Below are 12,255 nucleotides of genomic sequence, written 5' to 3'. Positions count from 1 at the left end.
AGAGGTTGGTGATAGGAGTTGGGGGGGTGGGAAGAGGGGAAAAGTAGGGGGAGGCTTCCCTTCTCATTGAGGTTTATAATCACTACAAAGCTGGCAGGAAGCAGTGTATTCACAGACCAGCCTGGACTTCAGCAACCTGGTTTCTGATGTAATTGAACTCTCCCTCTAGAAGCCGAGGGCCTGGTAGCTTGAAGGGAAACAGGGCCTACTTGACTGGTTATGTAAGAGGCCCACACCCCGGCATAAACAAACCCCAACCCGTGAAGGCAGCTCTCTGCAAACCTGCTGCCCGCCTTGTCTGGCCCACGCTGGGTGCCAAGTTCTCACCTGTGCGAGTCAGGTAGAACCTCTCCGTCCAGAAACCTCTTCACCAGGGCTGGGGAGGTTGGCCTCACTCATCCATTCACTCATTCATTCGGTGTGCTTTGTTTTAAACCTTGAACTTTATGAGTGTACCAGCAGGATTTCCTGGGAATGACGAGCCATCACCAAAATGGGTAAGGCTTAGAGTTCCGTTCCCAGCACCCTGGTGGAACAGTGCCCGCCCATCAAGGTCACCAGTGGCCTTCCTATGACAGGACTATGGGCAATTCTGCCCATAGTCTCTGTGACCCACAGCAACAGCTGCTACAAGGACACATTCCGTTTTTGCTCTGAGTTGCTCGGACACACACTCTATGGTGTCCTCTCACCTTCTGGAGCTTTCCTTCACAGCCCCATGACTGGTAGGCTACATCGTTCCAGGGGCAATCTTCAACCTCCCATCTTTCAACTCATTCCCAGGGTCATCTGACATCAAAGTGTCACATACACCATGCAGTGTCTCCAGTCCACCTCTCTCTACTAAAGACAACCATCTTCTCCTCAGTGTCTCCACAGAGCTGTCTAGAAGCCATACAGGTCCAAAACAGGACGCTTTACTTCTCCTTCTACATCTACTGTCTTCTCAGTAAATGGTAACTATGGCTTTCCTTGGAGTTACCCTTGACTGTTCTCTTTTAACATTTAAACACATACAAACACACAAACACACACACACACACATTAAGATTTTTTTCACCTCCACTGCCACAGCAGAGATTATCCTAATAATGTCCAAACTGGTCTCTCTGTCTTCCACTCTTGACTTTCTGTAGCCTACAATCCTTGAATAAAGGAAATTACCTCATGTCATGCATATAAAGTTTTCCAATGACTTCCGGTCTCATTCCGAGTAGAAGCCAAACTTACTAGAACCATCAGTGCTATCACTTAACCTGCCCCTCTTCTACCCTCTCTGAAGCCTCATCGGCTATACTCCAGACACACTGGCCTCCTTGCAATCTTGTGCCTCAGGCCATCTGCAATGTGCTGCTTTCTCCACCTGCACTGATCTTTCCCTAGATAGCCAGAAGCTTGGCTTCCTTGCCAACGTAAGGTTTCTTGGCAAATGTGCCTCTATCAATGATCCATCACAGTAAGAGCCATTATATGTAAGATGGCAGCCATTCCATCCCTGCTGTATTTTCTCCTATACCAGCTGTCATCCCACTAACACATAGTCAATTGACACACAATAGAGACTCATGGGAAGAATGAGTAATATCTCCTTAAAAACAGAAATGTGTAACAGATACAACTAAGAGAATAGTCTTTTAATTTGTGATATTTCTCCAATTCTGTAGGTTTTCTTGGGCTTGGTCCAGCCATTCTTGCTCTGCTCCAGAGTGGAAGGGAATGGTATATTTCTTCTATCACTCATTCATTCACCAAGTCATTCTTTTTACTGAGTATTTACTGATTTCTAGGTACCATGTGCACCTGATCCAGCCCAGGCCCCTCAGCTTAAAGACTCTTAAACCAAACATCCTCAAAGTGCAGTCATTATTGAGTATTCCCCAGGAAGTCCCCTGACAAGTCTCTGCACAGGTCAACGCTTTCTATCTCACAGCCTTCTTCATCACCTCTATGTTTACCTGGTGCCTGCACCAGGTAAATGATGACAAGAGAACATCACTTTGCTCTTCTTCAGGAAAGTCGCTTCCTCATTCTGTCAGACCTACAGATTGGGCAGAATAACAGGTCCCAAGTATTTCCTGGATCCTTGGTATCTGCAGGCCAAGAATAATACCGTTTAAACCTTTTATTTCAATTATCAGATTGGTAGCCTTTTGCTAAAGGAATAATGGGACAATTAGGCAGATTTGTAAGATAAAGGCACTGAAGAAAAGATGAGAAGACAAAAGAATCCTAAGAGAGCAAGTAGAGGAAAAATATAAAATAGTGCAAACGCCAACATATATGGGCCTCCTGTTCCTCACAGGGCAGAGGTATCATCCCAATTGGACTCATCAGTGTGCATTATGAGCCAGATGTTATGTATGACTTACCTATATGAACTTATTTTATCCCAACATAATCCTTGGGAGCTACATTATTCATCACCTTCATTGAACAAATACAGTGCCATTTAACTCACTTCCCAAGGTCATTCAACCAGTAATCACCAGCTGTATGTAGGCACCCTGCTAGGTGGTTCCAAGCACTTTAATAATTGGGGGTACAGAGTGTCTTATTTGGAAACAAAGAAAATGGTATTTGAGCAATGTTTGGTATTTTCCCATTAAGAAGTTTCATTAATGTGTTACAGTGTGTCTTGTACCTAGGTATGTTTATCTACTTCCTGGTGACTTGCTGCCAGGATATGACAGTGTGAGGGTTGCTTAGAAAACATTCATAAAACAGTAAGTATGTAATTTTATCTTAGTTACTAGTACAACAGTCAAAATACTCAGAAGAAAACACTGAAAAGAAAAACTAATATTACAACTGCTATCTCTATATGATAAAGTATATAGGTGGTTTTTATTTTCAACTTTTTGCTACCTGTAATCTCTACGATCCTTAAGAATAACCATGTTTAGCAAGGCACTAATGGCTCATGCCTGTAATCCTAGGCTGAGAGCTGAGGATCGCAAGACAGTCTGTGACACTCTTATCTCCAATGAACCACACAGTAAAAAAGCCAGAAGGAGCACTTTGGCTCAAGTGGTAGAGTGCTAGCCTTGAGCAAAAGCTCAGGGACAGTGCCCAGGCCCAGGACTGGCAAAAAAAAAAAAAAAAAAGAACCATGTTTACATCTAAACTAAAAAAAAAAAAAAAAAAAAAAAAAGCTGGGCATGTTGCCTCATGCCTATAATCCTAGGTATTTGAGAAAATGATACCATGAGCATCATGGGCCAGTCCAGGCAAACAAGTCTTCACAATCACATCTCAGTGGAAGAAACTAAGCATGGTGGTACACACTTGTCACCTAAGAAAAAGAGACCCTGTCTCAAACTAACATGTTCAACAAGGACTGGATGTAAGACTCAGCAGTAGAGCTTCTGCCTAGCCAACAAGAGGTCTGGAACCACCAAAAATAAAAAAATAAAATAAGAAAAAAAGATACCTTTAAAACGTGCTGTTTTTTTAAATGCTGTGTAATTTCATATAAAAATTGATCTTTATCACCAAATTAATCATATGATAAACTTACATATAACATAGGTCCTCTTTATAAAAAGCTGAAAAGCAGGCATATATGTGTGTATGCATGAAACATATAAGTATATATTTGTAGATACACTATATATATATATATATACATATGAAATATGTACGTGTATACTTGTGTCTGTGTGTGAAAATAGAAATGTTTGCCTGAGTCTATTTAGTGTTGTTTTTAACCATCTGCCAACTATATTCTCCTTGATCTTTAATCACAAGATAGTATAATATTCATTGTGAAAACAAGAAAGCTAAGAAAGGAAAGGCATGTAGCTCAGAGGCAGAGTACTTGCCTAGCATGCATGAAATCCTGAGTTCAATCCCCAGCACCACTAAAAGAAGAGGCACAAAAGAGAAGCTGGAAAGACTGATTGTCCCACACACCACTGAGTGATTTAACCAGGAGGTCAGCACCAGAAACCAAACCCATCTTTTGTCACTGCTGTATACTGTCTCTCAATTTAAAGGGACCTTTGCCAAATCATGAAATGTACAGAAAGCCCTTTTCCCCTGTAATCCTAGCCTGATTCAGAAGAAAGAAAACACCTGCTGTCACAATAAAAGTGAACATTTCCAGAGGCAACTGGAATTTATCTCCTGGGCCATTCCTCCTTCAAGGTTCTCTGAGTTTTTCTCTGATATTAGTCTTGGCATAGAAAATCTCTTGGCTTCACTTTTCTGAGTTGGACCTGAGGTTACAGAAAGTATCCATCCAAATTCCAAAATTATCCTCAGCCCAGGAATTTCCTGTGGGTCCCATGTAAGCAAAATTACTCTGTAGACTTTTGTTTGTACCAAGAGATGTTTGAGAGCAACCAGGAAACTCCTGTCAACCACACCAGAGCCTCTAACATCCATCCAAATGCCAAATGCCCCCTTGGCATTTACCTCACCTTCTGGGGATGCTACACAGAACAGAACTCTGGGACAAGGCCATGCCTCCAGCCCCACCTTGTTCCAAAAGAGATGTTAAGGTCAAAAGTCAATGGATTCCAGAGGTGAGAGCCATTTCTTCAGCCTTCTCCCTGGAAACGATGTTGTCAATTCCTTCTCAAAAACAAGTACAATTTGGTTTTTCTACAATCAAATCCTTTCTTCTGGTTTAAAAGACTCAGTTTCTCAAAACTACTGAAGAACCCAAACCCTTTCGCCTATAATAATGTCTGAAACCCACAGAGAAAAGGGGATGAAAGAAGAAAACTTAAGTCCTCTGAGGTCAATAACAATTTGCCCTAAATCTTTCAAACTACAGTAGTTCAAAGTAGCCTTACGGAGTACATGATTGTGCTTAAGAAAGATCTCGCAAGTGATATATCTTGTTTCTGCCATTGCTTCTCTCAGGCAATTGAATAAATAAAAAATCCTGAGATCTGTGTGCACTTATGTGTGATTAGATTTAATTAACAATTCCTTCTTGATTCAAGAGCTAAAGAAAATTAGCTCATCTGAAGAAAAAATTGGCAAGTGAGGGGTGGAAGGGAACAACACACACACACACACACACAAAAAACAGGACTCAAGGGAACAACACACACACACACACACACACACACACACACACACACACACACACACACACACACACACACACACACACACACACACACACACACACACACACACACACACACACACACACACACACACACACACACACACACACAACAGGATAGACCAAAAGAACTCAAGTATGAAATGGCAGGACTTTTTTGAGAACACTTCAAGCAACTCTACAAATATAAACATATGAGAAGGATGCTGTTAGGTCATCACAACAAGGAACAAGGTAGATAGTTCAAATCCTTCTGTAATGTCTCCATGGAAATATACTGACGTGCAAAAATAATTTTGTTCAAAGTCATAAGGAACCTCAATTTCCCAGTGCTCATCTCTAGAGCCATATATTTATTTCATTGTAAAGGTGAAGTTCAGAGGGGTTGCAGTTACATGTCAGGTGCTGATTACATTTCTTTTTGAACTCCCTCCCCAGAGCCGTATATTTTTGTTTCCCAAATTCTGCCAAAGTTTACTGAGTTCAACCATATAAAAGGAACTCTGCTAACCAAAGAAAGAATTATCTTTGGAAATGTAAATTCTTTATGTGTCTTCAACAAGAACATTTTGAGTGAATGAATAAATAATGAAAGCCAAGTACTCTCTGGCATACTTCCCAATTGCTCCAGGTTTCTTATGGTTGAATTCCTGAATCCTTGTTCCATCATCATGAGTAACTCTGGACAGATGTGTATGAAAGAGAACTGGATATGGGATTTACTTGAATTCATCATCAGGATTTTCCCATTGTCAGGGATGATGGAAATCAGACAGATGAGACTAGTGGTTTCCCTGACTGTGGAGAGTAGTATGAGACAGGGTGGGATCCATTCTGAGAACAGACTGTCTCTGTATCCATCAGAGGCTCTGAAGGAGATCACCTTGTAGGCTGTCCCCATTCCATCTTGAGGACAACCATCACTAAGCAGAGAGAGCAGAGCTGGGCAGCAGGGCTAGGATCTGTCTGCTAAAGGCCTCAGAGAAGAGCAAGATATGGCCAAGTGGAGAACCTGTAAGTGGCCACGGAATGCACCATGGTACAAAGGAACAGACCCTATGACCAATATTTCTGAGAGTAGCATTAGGCCAGTGGCCAGGGGCATAGATCCCAAAGGTCTATAGTATGGGAGCTAGAGTGATGCTAAGTCAGGATAAGACCAGAAAGACAATCACTCAAGTCCTACCCAAAACCAGGGAGAAGATTTCAGTGGCAGACTTTGGTCACAGATGTCAGAAGACCCAGGAATAATTAACAACTATACTTCTAGAAAGAGCCTGGGCTAGTTACACCACAGTAGAGTCCTCATGAGGATCCAGAAGACACTTTGTAAATTCAAGAACCAGGCCCCTCCCATTACCCTCAACAGGAATTGGCAAAGAAGGTGGGTGGAGAATGGGGGAAGAAACCTGAAATGCTACTCAAAGTCACTAAGCAGTTACTGAAGATGACAACATTATTACATCTGACGCAATTTGCTATATTAAGCTACAATATACTCTTTCCCCTCTCTGCCCTACTGCCTACAGGGTAGGACTTGCTTCATGCGGATAATAAAAATAAAGAGTAAATCACCTGATATTTACAGCATGTATTCTGTGATCTAGGTACTGGAAATGTGAAAAGGTATTGGTCAGCCTCTTCCTCCAAGGAATTCCTGCCTTCTGGTACAGATATCACTGGTAGTTATGATACAGAATGAGAAGGGCTACCATAAAAACACAACAGACAAGAAAGGCACAGCTACTCAGAAAGCTGAGATCTAAGGGTCAGTTCAAAGCCAGCTCAGGCAGGAAAGTCTGTGAGATTCTTATCTCCAGTTAAATATTAAAAAGCTGATGGTTGAGCTGTGGCTCAAGTGGCAGAGAACCAGCTTTGAGCTGAAAAGCTAAAGGACAACACCTAGGCCTGAGTTCAGGCCTCAGTATAGGCACACATGCAAAAAAGTTGGATGAATATTTGTACACAAGCCATGAGGGGTCTGTAGCTGCATTGTCTGGCCAGGCCTTGCTATGGGCCTGCTCTCCTTTGTTGCCAAAGGGAGGTCTCCAAGCAGGATCTTCACTAAAAGCTAAAGAAATCTTACCAGGTGATGTCACCTTTAGGAAAATATTTCTCTTCCTTAATGATTTCTATATTGCCTCCTGTGGCAATTTCTGGGGGAATTCCCTGGGGGAATTTCTAGAGTGACTACACCCACACATGCACTCACATATCCATCTCTTTTCAATGAAACTTCCTGAAAGGAAGAGAATTAATAAGTAAGCTCATTCTGCACAAAAAAATTATTAAATTGTATGAAAAGTCATCATACCTCTACATATTCACTATGTTCAAAGTTGTTTTTCAAATCAGATACCACACTTCATCTATTAAATAAGCTCTTTTGTTGGTGGTAGTGTAGGTCTTGAACTCAGAGCCTGGGCACTGTCCCTGAGCATTTTTTGCTCAAGGCTAGGCCCTTACCACTTTGAGCCACAGCTCCACTTCCAGTTATCTGTGGCTAATTGGAGATAAGAGTCTCACTTTCCTAGCTGGGCTGCCTCTGACTTGCAATCCTCAGCTCTCAAGCTCCTGAGTAGCTAGGATTACAGGTGTGAGCCAAAGTGCTCAGCAAATAAGCTCATTTTATTTTATTTTATTTTATTTTTGGTCAGTCATGGGGCCTGAACTCTGGGCCTGGGTGCTGTCCCTGAGCTCTTCAGCTCTATCAAGGTTAGTGCTCTTATCACTTGAGTCACAGCACCAATTCCAGTTTTTTCTGCTTATGAGGTGCTAAGGAATCGAACCCAGGGCCTCATGCATGCAAGACAAGCACTCTACCACTGAGCCACCTTCACAGCCCAAATAAGCCCATTTTAAAAAGCCCAAACAAACCACACATAGTGGCATACACCTGTAGTCCCAAATTTGAGAGAGTTCTTTCTGCTACCCCACTTCCTATTCAGAACTTTGCAAAAGCGAGAGAGAAGCCAGGTTACATAAAACAGTTCCTACTGACCACACAGTATCAGCTCATTGGAGTTTGCCACCCCCTACCTGTCTTGCTCCTAAGAAAGTGTGGAATGCACTAGGAAAAAGTTTCTCTCAAGTCCAGGGTTTTATCTAGGCTTAGATTAACTCCCTACTACCTCTGCCTCATTTCTCTTTTCCTAGTCTCTACTCCTTAACTAATAAGTGAAGAGAACAATTACATCTAATATGCAAGTCTTTTTAAAATAACACATATGGAAAATAATTTATAAGACTTATTCAAAACTTTCCTTATTCTGCTGTGGTTTTCCATTCTTTGTGTTTCCTACTATAGCCTTTAAATAATTTTTAAACATTTTATATTAGTCTATTTACCACTAATACAGTATGTAAACAAAGGAGGTATAGTTACCTTAAAGTTTTGAAAGCTCAAAATCAAAACTGCATAGCATGGGTTCTAAAGTATATGCAAAAGAAAGAACTCTCACACAAGACAAGAAGCCAGAGAATAGAGAGGAGGCAGTTTGGCTTTTATGACAACCCTCTTTTTAAAACATATTTTTTTATTGTAAAGATACTATACAGAGAGGTTACAGTCACATGAGCAAGGCAATGAGTACATTTCTTATTGAGCATTGTTACCCCTTCCTTTGTTTTTCCCCTACCATCCCTTCTCTCCCCACCTCCCTTCCCCCCCTCCCGGAAGTTGTAAAGTTCATTTTCAGCATAGTGTCTTGTACATCTAATTGTTACAGCGGGTCAACCTGTATCCTTATTTCAGCATTTTGAACAACCCTCTTTTGATAACTAATCAGGGTCCCACAAGAACCACCTTAATCCTTTTCATGGGAAATGCCTAGAATGGTGGAATGACTTCCTGCTAGGCTCCACCTCTCCTTACCACCTCTTAATGTCACCACATTGTGTTTCACATTGGTGGAAACCCCCAAGAGCCTAACACAGGAACCCTGTCAGGATACACTTAAACCATATCCAAATCATAGCTCTCTCTAGGCCTCAGTTTCTTCATCTGTAAAACAGCTCACATTGATAATAGAGTTATTTCCTGAATCAGACATCATATCCACTACAGTTTAGCAAAATGAAGTCATTATAAATAATAAAGTGTCAGATAATGTTAGTTATTGTCACTATCACTACAGCAAATGGCTGCTCCCTGAGCTTTCCAAGGTTGTCAAGCTTTCTGCTCTGTTGCCTTCTTCCGCAATCACAAATTGGTTTTGTACCAGAAAAAGGAAAAGCGAGGGAAGGTGGGAAGGAAGCACTTCTTCACACGTGCCATCACTAAAGAGGGAGGTGATATGAGCTAGAGTCAGCCAGAATGACTGAAAAACGGGAGATGCCGCCCAAGTGGGTGAAAAGCACAAAGAAGAAAATATTTCAAAACTTCTTGAGACCTGCTGATGTCTGCTAAAATATGCATGTTTATAGACTGAATGATAATTAAAGGAGACTGCAGTGAGGTCCAATCCCCATAGTTTTAATTAATCTTTAATCAATAAACAGTAAACTTCTTGGTAGAATCTCCTGCTGAAAGCAATGAAACAAAAATCCAGGCATTCCTAGCGGCCTTAAAGCGGAACGATAGTGGATTCTGGAGACTCCAATCATTAACCACTGAGCTCCCAGAACGGCCTATCCAGGTGCTGCCCAGGGAATGACAAAGGGCAACTCCTGAGATGGCTTCTCCCCTGCCCCCAGGTCTCACTGCCAGCTTGGTTTCAAGGACATGATGTGCTGATCACTCCCAGAGGAAGTACTTCCAATGACATCCTCTCGCCTTTCTGACAGAATGAAGGTAAGACAGCACATGCTACATCATTTTGAGTTCAAATATGATCTGGAAGGCTTTCCTTTCATTACCAAACCCACTCTAACCTCATTCTCTAAATCTGCCAGTAATGTGCTGAAACTGGGTACATATTAAGGAATTGGGGGGCGGGGGGAAACCAAGAGCACTAAAGAATTCTAACAAGGAGGGTCCAGAGAAGGAACTATTAATACAAAATAGAAGAGGTTATTTCTGACCAAAAACAAGACAGGTTTTCTGTAAAACTAGAAATCCCAAGCCTTCAACTTCTCCTTCAAGATTTCTCGCGTGTTTGGAACCTATAGCTTAGAATGATGTTCGTGATCATTAGAAGGAAGGAAGGAATCAGAGAGAAATTCAAGCCCACCTAGCTTTTGAAAACTGACGACAACTTGGGTACCATTCTCTAAGCAATAAAACCATATAATTCTTCAAAAAATGCCCACTAGGTTGTATACTCAAGTCTCTTGGTGTTTTTTCTACCTGATGGAGGTGGTATGTCAGGGTTCAGGGAGATGTAAGATCCTTTCATCAGGGCACATCTGTCAGGGTCATTATTTCCTCTACCCTCTGGACAGACGGTGACACTCTAGAAATATTTGTTAAGCATGTGAATAATTTTCTCGCTTCACCTCTTACAGCCCTGTTGTCTTCACCTGGAGATGAAGGTGGTTGAGCCAGGTCATTTCTGCTGCCCTTTTGACTCTGAAGGTTTCAGGTTCTGGGACTCTGTCCAGCTCTCACTGCTTATCCCTGTCTTCACAACTGGGTTGCCACCATTTAATGGAGCATGGTCTAACAATCCTTTAGTCCCTGCTACCAACTTAATTTCAGTCCTCCTTTGCTTATTAGCCACAAAGAGTTAAGCATTTCTTTGTCCCAGGTACTTGCTTTCACTTGAATCAGGTTTAATTTATACATAGCTATGTGATGACTTTCTGCTGGAGCTCACACTGGCTGTGGTCCAAGTTTGGATTTAAAGCAAGAGTGTGATTAATGTGTTCCCTACCTCTCCACTGGACTCTCAAAATGCCTGCTCGCCTCCTAATAAGTGATCCTCCCTACCTCCATCCAGGTTCTTAGACTGCCTGGACTCCCAACAACATAGGCACCTAAGTAAGTTTACTGGACAACATAAATACAAACCTAAATGTAAAGGTAAAGCCAATTACTGCCCAAATGTAAGTAAGTGAGAATCAGCTCAGAGGCGTGGCAATGTCACAGAATGATTTACTCCTCCAACACTTCTCGATGTCCAACTAGCAATATGTGCTCAGAAGTGTTCAGGACTAATGCATCTCCTCTCCCAGGAGTTAACTTGAATTTTTTTTCTATTTGGGAATAACTGTAGATTTACAGGAAAGCTGGAAAAAAAAATAAAAAGACCACCACAAAGAACACTGTGTACCTTCTACCCATATTGGCCTCTTATTAACATTTCACTCAGCTTTCTTTTGGAATCCAAGGTAACTCTAATCAGTGCACAATTCTGCTTTCTTATATGTATTTTTCCCAGAATCACTTAATGGTAACTTGTATATATCATGTCTCTTTAATATATGACTGTATCTCCTAAAGATATATGGGCTTCTTTGATTTTTTTCCTCCTTCCTTACAATATCTATACAATTAATAAAATCCTATAAAAAGAGAAAGAACTTTTTTCTCAAGTATAAAATATTAATTTTTAAACAGGGTAATAAGGAAACACCATGTTAAATACAAGCTATGAAGTCCCTAGTAATGACATTTCAAGGATGGTGGAGGAGAAGCATGGTTTCAGTAGAGATTTCCTACTACCCTTGGACTACCAACTCATTCCTGGAATTAGCCTTGATCCCTGCCAAAGAAAGCAAGCAAACACCTGTATTTTAGTTCAGAATGAAGATCCTTGAAGCCAAGCAATCATGTGGCAGTCATGCTAGGATTGCTTCTCCTCTGGGAACCATACAGAGTAAGTTCCTCTGCTCTGCAGAATAGGTAAGCCCCCGCCCCCACCAATGCTATAGAGATAAGCCACTTTCAGAAACCACTCTTCTTCTAGAAAGTGCACAAAAACTTTCTCCTTGCATTAAAAGTAATTATACAAGTCCCCACATAAGACCTGATGTGAAGGGTTTGGGACCACCTTCCTTGTTTCCTTATAACCTCAAAATGGAGCAACTGCCACCTGCTGCTATGTGCTCAAACACCTGCTATGTCCATCCAAAGATGAAGCAGTAGCTTTACTGGGCACTTCTACTCTACCAGAACACGGACCTGCCCCATGGTTTCCAAAACTCATACCTACACAAGAGCCCAGCAAGTAAGAAGGAATGAGCCATGAAACCCATTTCCGTGATTAATCATGATACACATAAACACTCCTTCT

The 12,255-nt window shown here is 41.6% G+C and overlaps 1 protein-coding gene across 5 annotated transcripts in view; it reads right to left on the bottom strand.

The window, feature by feature from the left end:
* Positions 1-12,255, bottom strand: part of Arhgef28 (Rho guanine nucleotide exchange factor 28) — a 274,202-nt gene that overhangs the window by 101,826 nt on the left and 160,121 nt on the right. The window lies entirely within an intron of this gene.

This window comes from Dipodomys merriami, unplaced genomic scaffold, assembly GCF_024711535.1.
Source record: "Dipodomys merriami isolate MVZ:Mamm:240054 unplaced genomic scaffold, mDipMer1.0.p SCAF_20, whole genome shotgun sequence".
Classification (NCBI taxonomy): Eukaryota; Metazoa; Chordata; class Mammalia; order Rodentia; family Heteromyidae; genus Dipodomys; species Dipodomys merriami.
This window is presented reverse-complemented; position numbering and strand designations above follow the sequence as displayed.